This window comes from Eptatretus burgeri, chromosome 8, assembly GCF_056783735.1.
Source record: "Eptatretus burgeri isolate ZD-2024b chromosome 8, Ebu_testis_v1, whole genome shotgun sequence".
Lineage (NCBI taxonomy): Eukaryota > Metazoa > Chordata > Myxini > Myxiniformes > Myxinidae > Eptatretus > Eptatretus burgeri.
The window spans coordinates 32,427,960-32,447,586 of NC_140968.1; the positions used below are offsets into that span (position 1 = coordinate 32,427,960).

General features: G+C 44.5%; 1 long non-coding RNA gene across 1 annotated transcript; it reads left to right on the forward strand.

The window, feature by feature from the left end:
• The first annotated feature begins 11,962 nt into the window (after positions 1-11,962).
• LOC147021467 (uncharacterized) lies at positions 11,963-18,414 on the forward strand. The gene is made up of 3 exons (XR_015060802.1): positions 11,963-12,132; positions 15,833-15,983; positions 16,198-18,414. It is a non-coding gene; the product is annotated as an uncharacterized LOC147021467 (long non-coding RNA).
• Positions 18,415-19,627: the final 1,213 nt, after the last annotated feature.

The window sequence follows — 19,627 nt, forward strand, 5'->3', positions numbered from 1 at the left end:
AACCATTAAGCAGACAAGGCATGTGCCTTAAGGTCAGCCGAAAATTTGGGCCACAAAAATTTAGGCAACTTTGCAATCTTAGGTGTAGTAAACTGTAAAGCAAAGTGCCAAATCTGTATGTGTTTTGTCATGCATATATTCATCCACTGCAAATTGTATAGAGGGACTAAATAAACTATTTTCTTTTCGTATTAAATATTTGTCTTTTTTTTTGTATTAAATATTTTGTTCTTGAATCAGTTCATCTTTTGTCTGGGGTCCATTTCCATGAGCCCGAGATCTAATTTAAAATTTTCAGACCATTCTCTAAAATTTCAAAATGTGCCCGAGGGCCAGCCGAGGCTTAATCCGGCTCTGGATGTGGGGCAAGATGCACCTGTCGGGAAAGGTGGGGTAAGATGCAGCCACCAGACACACCTCACCATGTATGTAATATACAGTATATACAGTACATGCAGGGTGTGGCATTTATATGTGACACCTTTGTAAAGTGCTGCATATATTTTACCTGCAACAAGTTGCTGGTCCACAAGAGCTCCACATGGTGGTGGTTGTTGTTGTTGTTGTTGTTGTTGTTGCTGCTGCTGCTGTTGTTGCTGTTGTTGTGGATCATGTTTGGGGTCGGGTTTTGAAATGTGCACCCATTGATCAGACAGCTGCATTGCATTTGTCACTTGACTACACCCACCATGGCATCCAAACAGAATAATATGGCTGCCATCTTTTTTTTCTGGTTGGCCAAAGACATCAGGCATGTCGGCCTCTGATGATTATACACGACCCGGGTTTGTTATGTCAGATTTCCATTGGCTTTGTTTTGGTGAAGTGTTCTGATGAGGGACCCCAAAAAAATCTAACAATATGCGGAATAAAAATTATTAACAGTAAAGTTTAATCAAGCCCCTCAGCATGCATGGTGCACACCTCCCTAAAAATATGGCACTATGTAAGTTTTTAACGGCCCCATATTGGGGTTAAACAATCCGTGACCATGTGACGTATCAACTCGTTCTAATATATCCATAGCGGAGGCTGACATGGATGAGAGGTGCTGAGTTAATCTTTCCATAGCGCTTTAAATGCACATTTCCCAATCGGCCCTTTAGCGGATTTTGTCGCAGGTTGTGACCACAGTGAGGTCACTCTTGTTCAGAAATATGACTATAATTTATTTATTTATTTATTTTTGTGCCTAACTGGTGAACCATTGAAGATTTGAATTATGGAGCATTACGACATTCCAACACAAACTAAAATTGTAGAACTCCATATTAAAGAAGAACACGTGTTGTGGTTAAACCTGCTCTGATGTGCCTTTTTCCTTTCTTGCATTTGTATATATATATATATATATACTTGCTTTTAAATGATTGCTTGCTTGTGTGCTTGCCATAAATAACTGTTAGTTGCTATTTCCAATCAGTCTTGGTTTTCTTTTATTTATTTGCTTTTTAATTTTTTTTTTTGTATGCATTGTCGAGGCTCGGATGAGAGCAAACACACAACACACAACACACAACAAGGGAGGCAGGAGACAAGAAGGGCGGGAGAGGGAAGGACAAAACAGTGGGGAACAGAGACATTAGGAGATCTGTGGAAGAGAGAGGGATGGGGGTGATGGGCGGGAACATGGGGTATACAAGATGGACATTACAGGAACTTTCAGGAAGGAAGGCATTGAATTTGAAGGAGGTGGGGTTTGGGTGGATTAACGGGGGTAGAAAAGGTCGTGGTGGGGGAAGGTAAGAGGTGGTGGGAAACAGCTGTTTTGAAGGACTGGAGGGAAGAATGGGATTGAAGAGAGAACGGGAGTTTATTCCAAAGGCGGGAAAAAAGAAGAATGAAAGAGTGAAGGTGAACAGTGATTCATGATTTTGGTGGTTTTACGAAAAGCGGGTTGCTGGCGGACCTTGAGCACCCTGTGGAAATATGGGTGGGGGGGGACATATCGCAGACAGAGCAAGGGAGGCAAGGCCGGAGAGGAGACTGTAGAAGACAAAAAAAAAGACCGCCGACATGCCTGTGGTGAGAGAGTGAGAGGCCCAAAGACTCAGCCTCATCACGGGAGATGCCAATGATCCTAAATGCCTTAGTTTCTACAGCGTGAAGCCGAGAAAGGTGAGAGGTGGGAGCACCAGCCCAGAGGGGAGAGCAGTACTAAATCAGTCTGCAGACAAAAGCTTTGTATGTGGTCAGGAGCTCAGGTGGGCCGAATAAGAACTTTGCACGATGGAGGATTCCCAGTCGGCGACTGGCTTTGGAGGCCTGGTAAGAAATGTGACTTTCCCAGAAAAAATCGTGGCAGATAGTGAGACCCAGAAGCTTGAATAAAAGGACTTCTTCAAGAGGATTATTAAGAAAATAGATGAGGGGGGGGGGGTTCCAAACTGTCTCTTCGGAGAGACATAGTGAGAGTGTGAGATTTGTCAGGATTGAAAGATATGTTCCATGTGTTGGACTAGATTGGGATTTTTCCAAATCTGTAGAGAGCGAAGAAGATGCTGCTTGCTGGTCTGAGGAATGACATGATACGGCAAAGTGTGGGGTCATCAGCAAAAAAGATAAAGAGGATTTTTCAGAGAGTGGGAGAGATCATTGATGAAAACCAGAAAAAGAACAGGGCCCAGAACGCTACCTTGAGGAATCTCCAGCCTGCACAGGAAGAGGGGATGAAAGAACTCCATTTAGGGTCACACGTTGGCTGTGACAGGAGATGAAGTCTGTGAGCCATGAGTGGAGATGACCTTGGATACCATAAGAAGAGAGTTTGGTGAGCAGGGCCGGGTGCCAGACCATGTCAAAAGCATGTGATATGTCTCGGGATGTGGCTCTGATTTCATGTCCGGCATTGAAGACCTCCATCCATTGATGGGATAGAAGAAGCAGCATATGCAGGGTGGTGTGACCTGGTCTAAAAACAAATTGATGATCAGAAATCAAGCCATTGGAGAAGAGGAAGGATTTAATGTCTGAAGTGATGATGGATTCCATAACCTTGCTGATGATTGGGAGAAGGCTGATTGGTCTGTAGTTGCAGGAATCTGTTTTTACACCATATTAAGCAGAGCGGTAATGTTTGCTGATTTCCAAGCAGATGGCAGATGATCTTGAGCAAATGAGAGGGTAAATAGAACAGAAAGAGGGTGAGCAAGAGCAGAGGATCAGGCTTTTAGGACACATGGGCTAATGCCGTCTGGACTGGTTGCAGAATCTGAGTCGAGGTTTGACAGCAAGCTCTCCACCTTATCAGGAGAAAAGGACACAGAGTCCAGGGAAAGCTGGATGCGACTGGGTAAGGTGTGTACAGAAAGCGATTGGTTTTGGACACAAGATTTAGATGCAAACACCGAGTTTAGGCATTCAGAAGTGTGCCCATTTGAGGTAAGGGAGTGGATGGAGGAGGAACATACGCCAGAAAACGATTTGATTAGACGCCACCAGAATTTGAAAGAGGGAGAGAGGTTTGAGAGTTCAGACTTGAGATTGGAAAGATATTATTCATATCTTTCCATTGCCATAAGCCGCCAGTTGCTCATGACTCACAGCTCCTGAACCACAAAAACATGCATGTTGATGCTTCAGTCACATTTGGCTCGGCGGCTGTTGGGTCTAAAAAATTTACGGCCACGAGCAATTATAGGTCACACAATTTCCATGGTCACACAATGTAGCAATCACATCTGTTTTTATTTTCAGGTTTCCAAACCTTGACCGAACCCAGTACCTGCAGAGCCGAGCAGCCGCATGGCTGAGGAAGTCGCCATTGCAAGGCTTCTTCTTCTTCTTCTTCTTCTTCTTCTTCTTCTTCTTCTTCTTCTTCTTCTTCTTCTTCTTCTTCTTCTTCTTCTTCTTCTTCTTCTTCTTCTTCTTATTCTTATTCTTATTCTTATTCTTATTATTCTTATTCTTATTCTTCTTCTTCTTCTTATTCTTCCATTTTTCTTCACGCGGCGGCCTGATTCAGTCAGCATTATCTTGTAAAACAAGTAATCTATAATCATGCACATTTTTCTCCTCATTGATAATTAATTAGTTTGGCGAAATGCGACCCGGAAACGATAAAAATGTTATCAGACAAAAAAATTAACGGACATTATGGGACTAAAAAATCGAGTTATCGGAAGTTAACTGGTCCGATAACGATGAATGGAAATTAACTTCCGATAATAGTCTGATAAAAAAGTAAACTTCGATAATTATCTGTTATCGGATTATCGCTTTTGTGCCCAACACTGGTGGCAAACACCTCTACTCCGATCTCTAGCGGAAGCGCACGGTCGACGCAGACTGCTACGGAGGCCGTACGTAGGAAGCATGGTGGGGGTAGGGGAACCGTGCGTCGACCCTGCGTTGCCCGCAGGTAGTCACACAGATGGCAAGGCCACCGTACGTTGAACACAGGGACGCCGTAGGACTACCCCACGGCAACCGTAGAAATAGTGTGGCCGCCGTAATTTTCTGGGGGTTGGCAAAATTCATTTTTCATTGATAAGAGACTACGGCAGTCGCACAAATAACGCAAGCCCACCGTACGCCCAACGTAGGGTCGACGTGGAACACATCTATGTCATGGCTACGGCTTGTCGAATTGCTACGGCCAACCCAGAAATGAAAAAAGTTATAACTCCGTGCTCTAATTCCACGGATACCCCTACGGCCTGTAAAATATAGCCATATGACGTAGGGCCACCCTGAGCTGCACCTGGACTCTAAAGTGCTGCAATCTAAAGCTGCACATTAAATCCTGGAGAATGGTACCATCCCAACCTCGGCTGGAAGTTGGCAAGCTCAGGGATGAGAGAGTAGCTGAGGAGTTTGCGAACAGGCTGAGTGGACACTTGGGGGTCTGGGTGCTTTGGGGGGTCCTGAAGAGTTGTGGAGTGCCTTCAAGACCACTGTCATTGATGTCATGGAACTCACCGCAGGGCAAAAAAGAATTTTGTCTCTCAAGGGACACTGGATACCATTGACCAGAGTCGCAGGGCCAGGCTGAATGGCAGAGCTGAGCTGTTCAGGGAGCTGAGGCGTAAAACTGCACGTGCACTGAGGGTGGACAAGGAGGCCTATGTGCGAGGAATTTGTGAGGGGGTAGAGCATCACCTGAGGACAGGTGATTCTCGTCCGGCTTACAGGGGAATTCGCGCATTGCGTTCATCCAAGCCCATCCCTCGGAGCACTGCAGTTAGAGCAGAGAGTGGTAGGCTCATGACAGAGGAGTCTGAAGTGAAGGCCCGTTGGGCCGGTTACTTTGAGCGGTTGTACCAGGCTGATCCCCCAGCTGTCGAGTTGGATGTCAAGGGTGTGACAATCCCTGTTGCTGACCCTCGAATCAACTGTGGTCCACCTTCGCTTGTGGAAACACGGGCTGCGGTGAACCGGTTGAAACGGGGCAAATGTCCAGGGATTTGTGGCATCCATGCTGAACTTCTCAAGGCTGGTGGAAATGCTGCACTCGTGTCGTTGCATGCAGTTTTGTGCTCTGCCTGGAACACATGCATCATCCCAACTGATTGGAAGAGGGGCCTTGTTGTTCCTCTCTGGAAAGGGAAGGGTGATCGCCAAGACTGCAACAACTACCGAGGGGTGACGCTGCTCTCAGTGCCGGGCAAGGTCTTTGCTCAGATCATTATTGATAGTGTTCGCCACCATCTGCTTGAGCACCAGCATCCAGAGCAGTCAGGCTTTACACCAAAGAGGTCAAAGATTGACCGTATCCTTGCTCTTCGTGTCCTCACCGAACACAGACGAGAGTTTCGGCAGGGGCTGCTTGCAGCCTATGTTGATCTCTGTAAAGCGTTCGATTCAGTGAATCGGGATGTCCTCTGGAGGATTCTTGGTCTTCGTGGGGTGCCACCAAAACTGATCGATCTGATGTCTGAAATATTCTCTGGTACTGAGAGTGCTGTGAAGTGTGGTGGTACCATCTCTGACTTATTTCCAGTTGTTACTGGAGTTTGTCAGGGATGTGTACTGGCCCCCACACTTTTCAACACTTGTATGGACTGGATTTTAGGGAGGATGTCGGAGAGATCAAGCTGCGGTGCATCGTTTGGGAATGTCAAGATCTCGGACCTTGACTTTGCAGATGATGCAGTCATCTTTGCGGAGACTTTAGATATCCTCTTGGGGGCCCTCGAGGTGCTGAATGAGGAGTCGGAGCCGCTGGGATTACGGGTTTCTTGGGTCAAAACTAAGATCCAGGCTTTCGGTGACATCTTGGATGCTGCTGTCCTGTCTGTGTCTGTTTGTGGTGAGGATGTTGAGGTCGTGGAGAGATTCACTTCCCTTGGCAGTGATATTCATGTCTCTGCTGGCTGTGAGTCAGAGGTCAGTAGACATCTGGGTCAGGCCTGGGGAGTCATGGATTCACTGGATCATGGGGTGTGGCGCTGCCAGTACCTGTGCGGGAGGACGAAAGTCCGAGTCTTCAGGTCCTTGGTACTTCCAGTCTTGCTCTATGGATGCGAGACTTGGACTCTGACCAAGGATCTGAGACGGAGACTTAATTCCTTTGGTACCAGGTCTCTTCGGAGAATCCTTGGCTATCGCTGATCGGATTTTGTGTCCAACGAGCGGTTGCTGAGAGAGACTCGGATGAGATTTGTTACCTGCATAGTCCGTGAGCGTCAGTTGCGGCTGTATGGACATGTGGCTCGTTTTCCTGACGCTGATCCTGCTCACCAGATTCTCTCAGCGAGGGAGTCTCATGAGTGGAGGAGGCCAGTGGGCCGACCACGTGCCTCGTGGTTGCAGCAGGTTGACCATCATCTCAAGGAGATGGGGATGGGCCTGGCCTCTGCCTGGGAGATTGCCAGACGGAGGCCCCTGGAGTACCGGCGGAAAGTGGACGAAGCGACGCGCTGTTCTGGCACATGATCCCATACCTGACCTGACCTGGCCTTATGGTTTTGTATGAATTACCAATCTTGGGCAATGGAGTACTGCTCTTCCCTCTGTGCTGGCTCCCCTGCCTCACATCTTGCCCAGCTTGACACTATAGAATCCAGTCTTCAGGATTATTGGAATCTTCCATGATGAAGTTGAGTCGACGGGCCTATCACTTTCCCATAGCAAACAGGTCGGTAGTCTCTCTGTCTTCTCCCACCTCCTCTCTGATTTTGCACCCTCTGCTCTTTCCGTGCTTTGTCCCCCCCGCCCCCCTCCCTGATTTCTGCAGGGCACACATGGTCCACCATCACAAATCCCCTTTGGTGAAATTACCTGAATCTAGGATCACTACTTACCCCCATTTATTTGTTCCTCTTTTTTTCTCACCTGAGAACCAACTTCCACATACTCTTCAATGTCATTCTTCCTTCCAAGTCTTCAAAACAGCTGTTCATCACCATCTTACTTCATCCCCAATCCAAAGCCATTATCTTTTCTACCCTCGTTACCCCTACCCAAATCCCCCTCCTTCCAAATTTCCAGTTTTTCCTTCCTGAGAGTTTGATTCTGTATCCATCTTGTCCACCCCATGGTTTCGTCTCTTACACCACATTCCTCCCCACAACCATTATTTGTCCAAGTCTACCTCTATTTTGTTCTTCAACCCTGATGTTGGTGCCCCCCCCATCCCTTTCTGTCTCTCTGCAGTTCTTTTGTTTTGTTGCATCATCATCCATTCAGTGTACCAGCTTTTCCTTCTTCCAAAAGTCTTGACCTTGTACGCACACACAAAATAAAAACTACTCTCTAAATGAAAGATCCCTGCCTCACTACTATTGTAACTCTCCTCTTCTTTACTTTCAGGCGATGGCCCTGGTCCTATCACTGTCTATTCTGCTGAAAAAAAAGACCTCTTATGCACATGCTTTGTCTTTCCCTTTCATTCTGTTAAACTTCTCGATTTTTCATTAAACATTATCATCAATCAAGCAACATGGAAAACGGAAAACAAAGAAATCAGAACCTTTGTGGGTTTCCCATTCAAGGCAGTTTTATTAAATCACAGGATTAAAAACAACAAAGGTTGTGAGCATTTTTGAAACTGTGTAAGCTTTTATGGGACATCCTAGATAAATATACAATAATTTGGACACCATGCCGAAGTGAGAATTATCAAACGGAATGGAAAGCCGTTTAAAACGAAATTTTGTAAAGCTTACAATAAATTAATCTGGGTTTTGCACTATGTAATAGCTTTTCATTTGAACCTCAAATACATGGACACTTGATTGAACCCACAGTAACGTTTTATACCCCTGTATCCACTGTGGTGGCACCAAGAGGCTTCTTGAATAGCGAGTATCTAATGAAAAAGTCCAATTCCGCTTTTAATTTTGATAAATTATCTTGAATTAGTGTTTTCCCAATCGTGTTCCCCAGTGACTGAATAATGTAGGACATTTGCAGAGAATGTCATCAAGTAGCTCGAGAAGGGCATTCTAATGACCGTGAATGTATGTGCATGACCTGGTAATAAACATTACTGTACGTGTATCACCCAATTATTCCCACCTTGTGGAGTCGGCCGCAGGGAACGATTCTGGCCCAAGTCTTTGTGGAATCGTCCTTCCAATGAACGGCATACATATCGATGCCTTGCAAAACACCAGGAGAGTTTACAGCTGGGTCAGGATTCAAACCCAGGCGAGACAGCTCAAAGGTGAGTGTGCATCCCACTAAGATATCCTCTCGGCCCCATTTGGATATTAATAAAAATGATATCTACATTTAATAAAATATTATTTATTGATTTCATCTATACATTCCACATAGTATATAGTTATGTCACAGTCACTCTCCACTGCCTTCCCTTTCAAACCTGTTTAATAACCATCTGCATTTGGTGGCCATAACTTTGGATTTGAATACATTATATACCTTCATCGCTCTGTTTAATTATGCCTTTCACTTTAAATGTTTGTTGTCACTCAATTTTACACTTTCCTTTTTCTTTGTATCCTCATGCTTTTTGAAGAAAAAAAAAAAACGGGGCGATATTGCAATAGGAGGCGGAGATGAGATTGGGACCATACTCTGTGTAGAGCGTTGGTGCTGCTTAAGCAGTCTCCTTGGCTATTGGGCACAATCCTGGACGGGTCGCCACTCCGACACAGTATACCAGCAAGCTGGCACTCATTTTGCCGACCTCGGAAGGATGACAGGCCGAGTTAACCCCACCTGGTATTAGTTCAACAGCTGAGCGGGATTTGAACTCAGGACCCTAGGGTACAAAACCCGCCACCCGAACCATTAAGCCAACACCAGGCATAAATTGTAATCGGCTCCGTCTGTCTCTCTGTCCGTCTGTCCATCCGTAATGCTATTTCCTCCTAAACAATTGGGCAGAAATTCAGAAAAATTGGTAGTTATGATCACCACATGGCAAGAAGGTGTGAGAACAGTCATTCTGACACCGCCCCGGGGGGGGGGGGCAGTGGGGCGGTAGGGCGGTGTCAAAATGTCAAGTTTCAAAAAGTGCAATTACGATCACATTTTGAAATATTTTTGAATGAAACTTTGTATACGCAATCAACATTGGGGTTACCTGAAATATGGAACGATTTTTTGGTTTTGACCACATGTTTATTCCCAAGCAGAAACTTTACCTTAGGTGGAAAGCATGGGGATTTCCAATGGCATGCCATTGACTTCACTGTCATCGTCTTTTCTTGTTTTTTCACAACTGCCCCTTATACCTGCTCTAACTGAGAAGTGCTTAGTTGTAATCACAGAATGCTGGTGGAAGTGAAAAAAAATCATCGATTCAAACCTTTTTTCAGCAAGATATTTGTGAGCGAGATTTCAGGTACCAAAAGGTTCGTTTTACTTTCCCAGTATCTGCTGCAATTCTGTATAATAAAATGTGAACCTATCACATCTAGGAAAATGTGGGCATATGTCAGGAAGTTTAATTTAAAATAATTTTAAATGGAAAGTGGAGACAATGTGAAGTGATGGTGAGTTAAAACCTTAAAGTAATGGAGGGAGGAACATGATTGGCATGGAGAAACGATTACATAGATGGGAAAAGGTTCACAAATGAATGGAAGCGAACAAGAAGCCAGGACGTTGAAAAGTTGACAAGGTGAGGGTTGGTGGATGAATACTTTCACGTAGAAGAATCATCAGAGGGGGAGGACTAAATGAGCAGGAAAAGCAACACCGGCTGAGACATGGTAGAACTTCGAAGACCACCAAGTAGTCCATGGGTAGTGAAGTCAGTTCTGTTTGATAGCCTAATGATGGGTGATAGCGATCATTTTCGGAACGTTTGCCTTCACGCCTCCACGAGAGAAAGATAGGATGCAGGTGCACCAGCCCACAAGGGATATCGACACTCCATTCTGTTCCAAACAAACGCTTTGTAAGCTGTGGTTTTGAAGAACCTAAGGAGTACTTTAGCCGATGCTGAATACCGAGTCTCAACATGACCTTCATGGCCAACTAGAGTGGCCATAACCATAATCTATATAATCACAGTACTACCCTGTTTCAGTTTGCTTTCATCATCACCACTATTTACCAACATAACCAGCCGTTTCCCTTTGTTGTTTTTTTATAATTCCCATTTGTTAGCCATTGTTTACGAGCATTGCACAGAAAGTAAAATCGAATATGACTCGAAGATGATATATTGACCACATATTGAATGATGAAATGAGATTTTTAAAAAAGAAACATTTCAATAGATTTCATCAGAATCATACAGCCTTCAGTCAATAATACTATAATTTATACATTTTTCAGTTTATTCATCAAGTTATTAATTAAATATGCAGTTCTTCTATGAGCATGTTAAGTCTTACCTGTGATAAGGTTCTCAAAGTAATAGAGACGTGTAGACTGAATACAAGTCCTTCCTTGGCGTCTATGAACTCTTCAAAGCTTTAAGCAAACCATTTGAACACGATGCAATGGAGTACGTCTTTCCACTTTGGGCTGGAGCTTCCACATACCATTTTCCATCCCTGGATACATCTGAGGCAAAAGCTCTAAACATCATTGACATTATCAATCAGAAGGCCATGGTACGGCATGTGCTCCTTTCTCACTTCAGATGTGTTGGTGGCCTCTTGATCCTCCACGGTGTCTTATCCTGTCTTGTACCTTGCACTCCATTACCTATTTAATCCTCCCCAGCCTCGATAGGTCACTTTCATTTCTCAACCAACCCACTCCTTGTTAACCGCGTTGCTTGTTCTCCACCATGCAATTGTCAGTATGTTAACCTTCACCCTCTCTCCTGGTAAAGAAATGATGAAAAAGTGGATGAAGATGAGAATGTGGCACCTTCGGTCTCACAGCCATTTTTTTTTTGCAGGACATGTGACTCAACCATACTCATGGCTTTACACCTCCCTCCCACAACCTCAACACCTGGTCCTCTCCATCCCTCAACACCTATCCCCCCTCAAATTATACAGTATCTTGAGCTTCTGGTTTTCACCGTTTTGCAAAAGCCACACTTTTTAACACGCTGTCCCAACTAAACAGTTATTTTCTGATTTGTAATGCTCTTTCCTTCATCTTTTGCACGAGCTTCAATATTTGTGTTTTAATTCGAAAGAACCTGAACTCAAGCTCAGACTGAAAACACACCATTCTGCAAATTCCTTTGCAAGCACATTTTGATGTGTGACCTATTCTATTATCTCGCTGTGTTCCAAATATTGTTTGCAATCATCGTTATAAGCGAGATAAAATGCTACACATATGGCACACAGAACAAATAACAGGTTACTCATGTTTGCCATCCGTCTGGTGGAGCGTGCGCACAAATATCAGAGAGAGGTCAAACCCTCACTCAGAGCAAATATAAATGGACCAAGGGTCACTTGCTTTCACTCTTCCCTATGTCAATGTCACGCAGTCCTTGATGTGCAGCTCGGGCACCTCAAACGAATGACTCCTTCACCAATCCCAAAGGTTGCGGAAATAGAGGGGGAGGTCTCTGTTTGTTGTGTTCAGGAACAAAGGTTGTTTTGTTAAATCGTTTACTTTGTAGAAACAGAGAGAGTGCGTGTGCGTGTGTGTGTGTGTGTGTGTGTGTGTGTGTGTGTGTGTGTGTGTGTGTGTGTGTGTGTGTGTGTGTGTGTGTGTGTGTGTGTAGTTGGTTGTTATCTCCATTTGCGGGTTTCAGGAGATGGAACGGAGTCCTCCCAGGAAGTATCCACCTCCACTTCGGTAAGAGATCTCAGTTCATGGTCTAATGTGTTCAACTTTGTTGTTCTCAGAGATTTGTTCTGAGGGCTCTTTTCAGGATCGTCACAGAACCCTGGACTGCCTCCAATTGTAGTTCGTTTGTGGCAAAATTCCCATGAATTGTTTTTAAAATCTCAGTGAGGTTATTCTTTATTACAGTATTCCTGGTGCTCCAATTACAATCAATGGTGTAATTTCGACACTCTTCAGCTTCCAAGATTTCTTGATCTCATTTTAGAGGTCCTGGTATATGATCATTTTCTTGATTTCTGCATTAGTTAAACAAAAATCGCAGGGTAATAATATCTCAATCAGCAATGCTGTCTTTTCCTTTTTATCGCTGAGAATGAATTCCGGTCGCAAGGCTTTGTTTTCTATGTTCACGCTCGATGGGATCATCAGGTCGTCCATGAGCATGACATCCTTATTTTCAATGATTACCCTTGGTTCGTGTTTCCATGAGTTTTCTGAATCAGGTCAGGTCATATTTGGAAGCATGTGCCGGAGCAGGGCGTCAATGCATCCAATTACCGCGGTATTCCAGGGGCCTCAGTCTAGCCATCCCCCAGGCTGATGCCTGGCCCATCCCCATCTTGTTGAGATGCTGATCAGCCTGCTGCAACCACGAGGCACGTCGTTGGCCGATTGGCCTCCTACAACTATGAGGCTCCATCGCTGAGAGAATCTGTTGAACAGGATCAGTCAGCAAAACGAGCCACATGACCACATAGCGGCAGCTGATGCTCATGGACTATAGAAGTAAAAGATCTCATCTGAGTCTCTCCCAGCAACCATGAGTTAGACACAAAGTATGACCAGCGATACCCAAGGATTCTCCAAAGAGACCTAGTATCGAAGGAGTTAAGTCTCTCTCTCTCTCTCTGACCCTTGGTCAGAGTTCAAGTCTTACATCTGTAGAGCAAGACAGGATTCACCAAGGACTTAAAGACTCGGACTTTCATCCTCCTGCATCTGTACCGACAGCACCACATCACATGATTTGGTGAATCCATGACTCCCCAGCCCCAATGCAGATGTCTATTGACTTCTGACTGATAGCAGGTGGAGATATGAAAATCACTGCCAAGGAAATTGAATATCCCTGTGACCTCAACATCCTCACCACAAACAGGTACAGGCAAGATGGTAGCATTAAAGATGTCATTGAAAGTGTGGATCTTAGTTTTGACCCAGGAAAACCGTAATTCCAGTGGCTCCAACTCCTCATTCAGTGCCTCGTGGATCCCCATCAGGGTATCCAGCATCAATGCAAAGATCACCGAAGCATCTGCTAAATCAAGGTCAGAGATCATGACATTCCCAAAAAATGCAGCGCGGCTTAATCTCTTCGACATCCTCCCCAGAATCCAGTCTATACAAGTGCTGAAAAGTGTGGGGGGGGGCAGTACACACCCCTGACAAACTCCAGAAACAACTGTAAATAAGTCAGATGGAAACACCACACATCACAGCACTCTCAGTACCAGAGCATAGTTCAGAAATCAGATTGATCACTTTTGGTGGCACCCCACCAAGACTGAGAAATCTCCATAGGGCATCATGATCCACTGAAACAAACTCTTTGAGGAGATCAATATAGGCTGGGAGCAGCCCCAACCGAAACTCTCCTCTGCATTTGGTGAGGACCAGAAGAGCAAGGATACAGTCAACCGTTGGCCTCTAGTATAAAGCCCGACTGCTCTGGGCGCAGGTGCTCAAGCAGATTGTGGCAAACCCCATCAAGAATAATCTTATCAAAGACCTTGCCTGGCATTGAGAGCAGTGTCACCCATCGGTAGTTGTTGCAGTCCTGGTGATCACCCTTCCCTTTCCAAAGAGGGTCAACGAGACCCCTCTTCCAGTCAGTTGGGATGATGGCTGTGTTCCAAACAGAGCACAGAACCGCATGCAATGAGATGAGTACAGCATTTCCACCAGCCTTGAGAAGTTCAGTACGGATGCTGTGAATCCCAGTTGCTTTAACCTCCTTTAGCTGGTTAAGCGCAGACTGTGTTTTCACAAACAAACGTGGTTCACAGTTGATTGGAGGGTCAGTAATAAAGAAGTTACTCCCCTGACGTTAAAGTCAACAGCTGGTGGGTCAGCCTGGTACAGCCGCTCAAAGTATCCGGCCCAGTGGGCTTTAACTTTGGACTCCTCTGTCAAGAGCCCACCACCCTCTGCTCTAACTGTACTACACTGATAGACGGGCTTGGAAGAACACAATGCATGAATTTCTCTGGAGGGAGGATGAGAATCACTTGACCACAGGTGATGCTCTACCCCTTCACAGATTCCTCGCACATAGGCCTCCTTGTCCACCCTCAATGCACGTACAGATTTGCTCCTCAACTGCCTGAACAGCTCAGCTCTGCCAATAAGCCTGGTCAATGGTATCTAGTGTCCCTTGGAAGACAAAGTTCTTCTTGCCTGATGATGAGTTCCAAGACACCCACCAGCAACATCAAGGATGGTAATGCTAATCTTGAAGGCACTCTACAACTCTTCAGGATTCCCCAAAACACCAAGATCCCACATCCCCACTCAACCTGTTTGCAAACTCCTCAGCTGCCCTATCATCATTAAGCTTGCCAATGTCCAGCCAAGGCTGGGATGGTACCATTCTCCAGTATTTATGCTGCAATTTCAGAGTTGCGACTACGAGCCTGTGCTCGGTATTGAGGAACTGAGAACTCCGGTACACCCTGCAGTTCTGAATCATCCTCCAGCTACCATCAAAAAGCACATTGTCGATCTCCTTTGCCACACCACCAGCGTTGGAATACCAAGTCCAGTGATGAGCCTGTGGGCGCTGAAACCATGACCAGCCACCCTCAGTCCATGACTTCTTGCAAAGTTAAGGAACTTAGTGCTATTCCGTTTCACAGTTCCAGACCCATGGGGACCAACACTTGTCTCATAACCATCTCTATCAGTTGCTGTCGATGCATTGAAATCCCCCAAGATGAGAAGAGTATCTCACCTGGTGAACTCATCAACCATGGACTCGAGCGCAGCATATAATCCATCCTTCACAGTGAGATCACTCACCTCAGTTGGAGCACATACAGAGACCAGGGAAATGACACCTTCAGTCTCATAATGCATTTGTTGACTGGTGATACCTAAATTATAATGAGAGTCAGCTTATTGGACACAGCTACATTAACTCCTTGGGTATGGTAACCATCAGAGCAACCAGACCAGACCAGATTATATGTAACCACACACCACGATCTCACCATGATCTGGTCTCCGAACCTCAGAGAGTGCTGTAATACCGATATCCAAATGCTGGAGCTCAGATGACAGGTGATCATCCTCTCTTGGAGATAGAATATTCCAGGCATCCACCAAAAGGGCTGCCTTCTGTTAACCCGAGGAGATCACCATCTGTTGGACCACACCTCAGCACCACCCTGACACACACCACTGCAATTTGACCCAGGAAGGTTACCCCGTGCTTTTCCTTCTATCATAAAAGAGTGGGGGTCCCAAAAGGCTTTGCCCCAATCCAGTCATCCAGTGAACTGCCCGACGAAGGGCAGCTGCACAGGAGGTACTCTCACGGAGTGGGTTTTCAGTTTTATTTGCGTTTTTTTGTGTTTTGCGGAATGGTGTTTTATGGTGGCTTAAGTGCAAATCCTGCCACCAACCTCATTAAAAAGTACACTAACCACAGGAGGACGTCCGCAGACACAATTGGGCACCAGATATGGATGCCTGTTGGATCACAAGGAGCTCCTCCACCCTTTGACAGGTTTTGTTTTTCATCCTCCTCAGTGTTCATATCCATACATCCTCCGACAACTGACAACGTGGCCATGAAGGAGGTTAGTACAAGTTTACGTGGTACCTGTAGAAAGTCACATATCTGATCTGGCCTGACCTGACAATCGGGAACTGGGATGTTGAGATTTTTTTTTACAGATGTGCCAATGAATCACTTTGCATACTTTGTTGTGCCATTGTGTGTAAAGTTGTTCTGACAATAGTTTTTTACATCCTGAAAGCAGGTGACTCGGACTTTCTGTTTCTGCCTTGCAGAACGTACACTTGTCCATTTGGCTCAGTCCTGCCATCTTTTTTAATCCATTGGTGTCATGTCCTTGATCTTGGGCAATTACTATGATTCATTCTCTCTCCCAGTTGAGCTGACCTCTTCTTAACTTTTCTAATGAGAGTGCCTATGTGTGTACACATTTCAAAATGTAAATATTCAGACAAATATACATTGCAAACCCTTTTCAATGGTAACGATGGGAGTGGTAGATCATGAAGGAAGTTCAGAAGTAACAGATTTTGTATCCGACTAACAACCTGATTCTACAGTGCTAACGAGCATCTATCCAGCTATATAATGTAACAACGTACAACAAGGATTATGAATGTATCATAACACATGAAAGCCTCGAGCAAGGAGGGTAAATATCGATGGATAAAACTGTAAGCTATGGATAGAGTATTGCAAGGTGAAATTGCATTGCAAGATTGATCAACTGTTTTGACAAAACTGAAGTTGTGGACCCACAGCTGAGGTGGTGGACTCACCGTTTGGAGAGAATCTGACCTGAAACAGTCAAAACCGCGATGATGAACAGAGCTCAAATGACAATCCAGACACTGTAAAGAGAAGTCAATCAGTTGCGAATAAGCTAATTCAGGCTGACAACTATTTACAGTTTTATTATTAAATCAAAGTACAAATATATAGGATGTTGTCGAATTAGTGTCATTGTACAATCATCGTTTAAATGTGAATTTAATGCATAAGGAATAGCCAGATATGGATGGCTGTTGAGGGACAGTTTGAAACAAAAGGAAGATATCTGTGTTGGAGGAGGACAAGGGAGGTATGGTGTTGGCAAGAAGTTCTGAGCAATTTAAAATTTTACATTTTGGACTCGTTTTCTACCAAAGGTTATCTGTGCAATCAGTCTGGTTCTGATCAGAAGAAGGGTGATTAAAGTGACTTCTCCATACAATGCCAATTATATCCTAGAAAATAATGGATGTTCAAAGTCAGCGGACGATGAAACGAAGCTTATTCTTAATCTGTTCTCACATTGGAAACATTTTTGACCTGATGAAAGTTAAAGAACCGTACATCTTGGCAATCTCTTGCTCGGCACATTTGCTTCCTCTACATTCAACACTCTAAAGTATAAACCCATCTTGTTTGAAAAATAATTTTATACTTGGTGTTGGAAAATAATTTTATACTTGGTGTTGGAAAATAATTTTATACTTGGTGTTGGGAAATGAATGAAAGTCAAAATTTCTTTTTCACATGAAAAATGCTTCATTTAGTGACAAAGCCACAACACCGTTAATTTTTTTTACTACTACTACGACTACAACTACTTCGACATCATAATTAAAATAAATTAATAAACAATTTTTAAAAAAGATATAAATAAAACATTTTGCATTTTTCTTATTTTGATCTGTTCTTGATAAATTATTGCGGTGCTGATGTGGCGCAGACATGATGGGCTGAATGGCCTCCACCTGCGTCTAATTTCCTTGTGTTTCCTTCTGTTACTACTACTACCACCATTAATCCCAACTTCTTGTGGGGTCAGCGGTGGAGGAAATTTGGCTGAAGTCTTTCACAAACTTGCTGGGCAGGGCTGATGTTCGAATGAAGCAGATTTCGGCAGGAATTTAAACAATTTGTTCAGGATGCCGGTGATAACTCACCTATACTCTAAATGAAGCACACCGTGGGACCTTTAACATCTACCAAAAACAGTACTATACTAGCAGACAGAACCAACGGCTTAATAGCCAACTGAAGGACAGGCACACATTGTGATGCAATGCCATGACTGCAAAGCACCAATCTGTCTTTTTTTTGTCATGTTGGGAATCGAACCCAGACTAGACAACTGAGAGATAAGTATGTTACCTCGACACCATCTTATTAAACTACTCAATGCTTCAAATGGGTTCTGTTGCATTCCTTTGTTCAAGTGCAGCTTAAAAGCATCAGGTAAACCAATGGGATTCGAACATAGGCTCGAAGCCATCTTGCGAAGAGCAAGAGGTGATTTTTTCCAAATGGGGGAAATGAGAAGAAGTGCATGGACTTTTCTCGGTGCTGGGTCTCTCGTGCCCCTCGTAGAGCAAAAGGCCTCCCACGCCGAGCTACTTAACTCGTCTGCAGTAAAACCAATGGTGTTTGACAGAACCCTGGAATTACTGCCTTCTCACGTACGTCTGCATAATCAAGGGCAACGCGGGCCTCTCTCGCGCCTGCAATGGAGGGTTATGGAAAAATAAAGGCAACACAAGTGGTGGGAACGGGGGGGCTTGGGGGGCAGCATTGGAGAAGGAAATGAACTTTGCCGAGTATGGAAATACGAGCTCGCTCCGAAGCGCGACGGTGCGCAGCCGGCTCGGGAGACAAACGGCCTCTCTCCATACCGAGTTGGGAGATAACATCGCGAGCCAGCCAGCCCTTTCCCTCACACCGCTGGGCACACAACCCCACCATCAAACCCGCCCACATCTTTCACCAATATCTATGCATTGCTGAGGTTAGTTTTCTCATTTAAAACAAGGATCCGCACCTCGAGAGACCAACAACAACCACCTCCCGAGACTAACAATGAACCGGCACCACTCTTCCAGATACCTTTAATTTCACATCCTACTCGAGCCCTCTTGCCTGTTTCGCGCAAGCTCGACAGACAAAACCGCTCCGACCGTGGGTGATAAATTGCCTCTCATTTCAAAGCCAGATTAGACATTTTAGAAGAGTTTGTCACGCTGATATGTCTCACAAGTTGGAAGAAAAAATAAATTGTGTGATATTCCGTGTCTGCTCGTGGCTCGTTGTCTCTGTCTTTGGTAACAGCATTATGCATCTCACAAAAACCTCCAGATCCTCGTATGAAACAGGATATTAGTATCTACACTCGAACAGCTCCATTTGATTATCGATCATTGATATATAACTAACTGCCTGTTCTACATGGGATTCATCGGCGTGGTAAAAATGATGGAATATGACTCCAAGTTGGATTGGTGGGTGGTGGTGATAAGTGTCGTGGCCCGAAGATTAACTAACATCAAAACCAGTGCTTAAAAAAAACATCACATAATTTCTCAATCTACCTTCTGGGAGTTAATTTGAACTCAACAACTTGGTTCACAACCCACCCATGGATGGACCTACCCCAACATACATGGAAACTTTTAGCTCTTATCCTATATACCATCAAGGAACTTTCCATGTGTTGTCCAACCCAAATTTCAAGGGCATTGATCTCGTAAAAGTTTCAGGACCGGAGGCATAAATCAAAGCACAAAGAAGATAAAGCAAAGAACCCTATTCAGCTTTCATGAAAGCGATCATATGAGTTGATACCTCATCGAAGCATTTGTTAGTGCACTATCCCCTTCCCTAAATATATATATATATATATATATATATATATATATATATATATATATATATATATATATATAT